Raw genomic sequence first — 5,576 nt, 5'->3', positions numbered from 1 at the left:
GTATAGCATTTAGTTCTCATGTTTCTTTAACCTCCTTTGACCTGGAACATTTCCACAGCTTTTCTTTATCTTTTAACAACATTGACATTTTTGAAGTATAATCCCCCATTTAAAAAACAGAGCACTCTTCATTTTTTATTTGTCTACTGTTTCTTCATTATTCGATTGAAGTTATACAGTCTCAGCTGAAATATCACATAGAGGAAGCTATATCCTTCTCAAGACATCGTGCCCATCTGCCTCTCATTGGTGGCGTTAACTTTGATGATCCTATCAGGGTGTTGTCTCATTTCTCCATTGTATAGCTATTACTTTTCTTTTTTTGAAATGGACAGTTTTTTAATTAGGTTCTTTGTAAGACGTTCAGAACACGACTTTGTGAGGATAAATTCCGTTTGTGAGAGCAAACACAGAGCAGAGGTAGCCCTGGAGCTGAGGAACAGCTTTGATTTTTTGCAGAATTTGTGAGTCCACAGCTTTCTGATGAACCTTGAGCTGCTCTGTAATCTCGTATTTCTCTCTCTCTGTGTCGAAGATCTCACCTTCCTGGTGCCTGGGCTTACGCAGCTTCTATTTGAAGTAAGCGTCAGTGAGATGTTCTGGGATTTTCACACCACTGATATCAGTTTTGGTGGAAGTGGCAATGACAAATTTCTGGTGTGTTCTCCGCAGAGGAACTCAACTGAGGGACAGAGGCCCGGTCACAAGTAGCGAGCCACTGCTCAGCTGCTTCAGGAAAATGACCCCCTTGCCTCTGTGGCGCTCAGTGAGGCAGACCAGAATAGTCCCAGGAGTGATGCTAGCACACAGTTTTCTCACATGCTTACTGAAGGGTTTTTTGCTGTGACTCAACAGCTTTCAAGGCACATCTTCAGTAGGATAATATCTAGGCATTTTGCGAAGTTTAACCACCCGGGTACCACCATTCTTGTCACCACCAACTGGTTTTGTGACAGTAGCAAGAACCTTCACCTTTTTCTTCTTTTCCACCTTGGATTTAGCTGCTGAATACCTCCTCTTGTACAAGGCCGTTCCGGAATACATAGCCGATCGGGAGTATCTGCCAATTCCTCTGACCAGGACAGGGTTTTGGCAGCAGTGGGGCTTCCCCTGCTTCACCTTTTTAACCTTGCCACCACCATCAGCCTTCTTGGCTTCAGGTTTTTTCTCCTTAGTATCTGGCTTCTCAGCCTTTTCACCCACCATCTACCAATACATATATTTTTTAAAAGGCATTTCACCAATTATCTCATAGCTATACATCGATAAGCCTACCAGACTACAAGTTCTCATCCTCTTTCTACATCCTTTTCATCCCTCCCACTATAAGATATAGGCCTTCCTCCAAATCGCCACACATCTGCAGCAACATTCATAGTTAACTTTTGGGTTGTCTCCCCAATACAGTATAACCTTCTTGACGATTTGAATATATCTCACAACTATTATTTGTTTGCTACATATATTTAGTGGTCACAAGTCCCTATTCCATTATTTCTGTTTTTGCAAATTAGAAAGCCTAGACTTAGCTTTAACAATCTCCCCAGCCAGAGAGCAGCGAGGCTGGAACTTGAAACCATTTGCTTTCAGGACTTTTGCTCTTATCAGACTGTCTCATTCAAGAAATTCGGTTTAGGAGGGGAAGACACACACACACACACACACACACACACACACACAAATGGCCCAAACTCAGGCCAAACTGAAAAAAGCGCAAAGCCCAAGAGACGACTTCCGGCCGCGGACGTGGGAAGATGAGAAAAACTGCATTTGTCCTCAGCCTCAAATCCACAACGTGGCGGAGACGAGGTCGGCGTCATCTTTTCGAACCCAAGTCCGGGACTCGGAGCGCGTGCAGCCGCCCTTGTCCCTGCTGCCCCACTGGCCCGCTAGGGATGCCTGGAGGGGCCCTGTTTCCCCAGCCCCGGAGGGTGGCGAGCAACCGCAACCCCGGGGCCTCTATAGCATCCCATCTCACGCTCTTCGTGCCCCACCGTTAAACCCAAGCGAGAGAAATGAAGCGTCTGGGAGGCCCCCCAAACGGCCCTGGGAGTGTCCGATCCCTGCAGTTGTTGACTTCATACCCTCCCGGTTAGGATGGCGAAGAATTGGGATCCTGAAATCGAGTCCTGCAGAGAGGCCCCGCCATTCTTACCTTGCAAAACCCTATTAGGTTTTTTTTCCTTGCAAGTAATAGCAATTTGTGGAGAAGAGTTTCAAGTCCATGCAAATACTCTGCTCCGCATCAAATTTCCCCCTCTTGATTTAGCTCCCATTGATGATTTTTGCCTGAACTAGTCTTTGGCTGAAAAATGATGATTTTCCAATTCTTTATCACGCCCTCTACATTTACCAGTTGTCTCGCAATATTCTATAAGCAAGAGCCCTCCCTTCACTTTTATTCCCTCCCTCCTTCCTTCCCTCCTTTCTTCACTTTATTATCTACTTATTATTGGTATGGACTCATGGTTCCACTTTTTCAATTATCTATAATCTATTACTGTTCCTTAATTATTGTGTTCCTCATATTTTTCCAGGTTTCTCCAGTTGAAGCCCCTTCAGGGTGGGTCCTGTGTTCTTGTGACATGCCTCCTCATTTTCTGAGTGCTTTCTTACTTTCTGGAACATGGTTTTCCCTGTTGTTCATTTACCCACTCTGCCTCAGTCCTAGAATCAAACATTTCTCAAGGAAGCACTGGCTTCTTTTAGAGCATAATGGCATTAGACCCCAATACATCTGGGCACTAGGTCTACTGATTGCTTCTGCGTGTCTTTGCTTCTAGGAAAACTAAAAAGCATGTGCATTTATATACATGTATACATATGTATACATACACACATATATACACACAGACATATGTGTATATATGTATGCATATGCACACTCCAATACACACACACGCACACATATATGGTTATTAGAAATCGTGAGTTCCTACAGGGTTGCCACCTCTATTTCTGGCTGGTATATCCCTTCTCCCACTTGAGATCTCTGGCTCCCAGCAACGTAAATACATTTGCTTATTTGCTCAATCCTGCGATATACCTAATAGAATGGCTTCCCTTATATCCTTACAATAAACAAATCTATTATACTAGAGGGAGTTCAGAATTTGTTTGCAGTTTTCTCTCTCATCTGTCCTGTCTGCCCAAGACAGGACATATGGTCAGATACCACATTTGTTGATAACTTAGATTAGTTCTCTACCCTCCTCCAGTGTGACTGTGTTATTCATTTGAAATAGATCCTGGTTTATTTCTATTTGCTTTAATATCAGGAACTCCCTTCTCATCCTTAATTTAGTTTTACTTTGTGATTACTAACAACATTAACATGCTTCCAGAAAGTCAAAATTTACAAAAACTCAGAGAATTGTCACTCCTTTCTGCAGCCCATCTCAGTTCCTGCCACACTTTGTAGGTAATCAACCTCATTGTCTGCTGGTTTACACTTCCTGTGTGTGTATGCTTTTTTTTAAATGTAAAAACAAGTAATATGTATGCTTTCTTACTTTCCCTTTTTTCTAGCACAAAAGTAGTGTACTGTATATGCTGTTTTGCATTTGTATTTTTCACTTCACAATGTGTCCTAGAAATCACTGCATATGAATTCATAAACATCTTCATTTTCTTTTTCTTTTTTTAAAAAATTGAAGTATAGTTAATTTACAGTGCTGTGTTAGTTTCAGGTGTTCAGCAAAGTGGTTGTTATACATATATATGTATACATATATATTCTTTTCAGATTCTTTTCCATTATAGGGTATTACAAGATCTTGAATCTAGTTCCTTGTGCAACACAGTAGGTCCTTGTTGTTTACCTATTTTATATATAGTAGTGTATATATGTTAATAACTGCATAGTACTCCTTTGAGTGTTTGTAATATGGTTAATTAAACCAACTCTTATGCTTAGACATTTAAATAATTTCCAATATTTTGTCATTATAATTGCTGTAATGAATACTCTTGTGCATGCATATATATATATGTGTATATATATATGTGTGTGTGTATATATATATATATATATATATTTTATTCCTGTAGTTGGAGGTGTATTTACGGTAAATTCTTAGAATGTTAAATGAATAAGTCGTTTTGTTAGATATTGGCAAAATCCATTCTATAAGTATTGTGCATTTCCACCAGTTGTGTATGAGAATGTTAGTTTCTCAACATCATCATCAGAAGAGTGCATTTGTCAAGTGTTGATTTTTTTGCCAGTCTAACCTGTGAGAAAAAATATTTCTGTGTAATTTAATTTGAATTTCTCTAACTTGAATGAAGTTAGACATGTTTTCATATGTGTAAGGGTTATTTTTAACACCTACTTTTGTGACTTGTCTGTTCATGTCATTTGATTTTCTTTTTTCTGTAAGATTTTTGTTCTTTTCTTCAATGGTATAACTTTTTTCTGTATTAGTGAAATTAGCCTTCTCAGTAGTATTTTTGCAAATTTTTTTTTCTCAGTTTGCCCTGTCTTTTGTGTGTGTTTATGGCATTTGGATTTTTTATTTTTATTTTTTTAATATCTTTATTGGGGTATAATTGATTTACAGTGGTGTGTTAGTTTCTGCTTTATAACAAAGTGAATCAGCTATGCATATATATACATCCCCATATCTCCTCCCTCTTGCATCTCCCTCCCACCCTCTGTATCCCAACCCTCTAGATGGTCACAAAGCACCAAGCTGATCTCCCTGTGCTATGCGACTGCTGCCCACTAGCTACCTATTTTACATTTAGTAGTGTATATATGTCCATGTCACTCTCTCACTTCAACCCAGCTTACCGTTCCCCCTCTCCGTGTCCTGAAGTCCATTCTCTTATGTCTGTGTCTTTATTCCTGTCCTGCCCCTAGGTTCTTCAGAACCATTTTTTTTTTGATTCCATACATATGCGTTAGCATACAGTATTTGTTTTTCTCTTTCTGACTCACTTCACTCTGTATGACAGAGTTTAGGTCCATCCACCTCACTACAAATAACTCAATTTCATTTCTTTTTATGGCTGAGTAATATTCCATTGTATATATGTGCCACATCTTCTTTATCCATTCATCTGTCGATGAAAACTTAGGTTGCTTCCATGTCCTGGCTATTGTAAATAGAGCTGCAATGAACTTTGTGGTACATGACTCTTTTTGAATTATGGTTTTCTCAGGGTATGTGCCCAGTAGTGGGATTGCTGGGTCATATGGTAGTTCTATTTTTAGGTTTTTAAGGAACCTCCATACTGTTCTCCATAGTGGCTGTACCAATTTACATTCCCACCAACAGTGCAAGAGGGTTCCGTTTTCTCCACACCCTCTCCAGCATTTACTGTTTATAGATTTTTTGATGATGGCCATTCTGACTGGTGTGAGATGATACCTCATTGTAGTTTTTGATTTGCATTTCTCTAATGATTAGTGACGTTGAGCATCCTTTCACGTGTTTGTTGGCAATCTGTATATCTTCTTTGGAGAAATGTCTATTTAGGTCTTCTGCCTATTTTTGGATAGGGTTGTTTGTTTTTCTGATATTGAGCTGCATGAGCTACTTGTAAATTTTGGAGATTAATCTTTTGTCAGT

At 39.7% G+C, this 5,576-nt stretch overlaps 1 pseudogene; it reads right to left on the bottom strand.

Annotated features, from left to right (window-relative positions):
- Window positions 1-294: 294 nt before the first annotated feature.
- LOC149748845 (large ribosomal subunit protein eL6 pseudogene) lies at window positions 295-3,615 on the bottom strand (annotated as a pseudogene).
- Between the last annotated feature and the right edge of the window lie 1,961 nt (window positions 3,616-5,576).

The sequence above is a fragment of the Delphinapterus leucas genome, chromosome 6 (assembly GCF_059928025.1).
Source record: "Delphinapterus leucas isolate spDelLeu-1000000601 "Yukka" chromosome 6, BTC_Dleu_Yukka2, whole genome shotgun sequence".
Lineage (NCBI taxonomy): Eukaryota > Metazoa > Chordata > Mammalia > Artiodactyla > Monodontidae > Delphinapterus > Delphinapterus leucas.
This window is presented reverse-complemented; position numbering and strand designations above follow the sequence as displayed.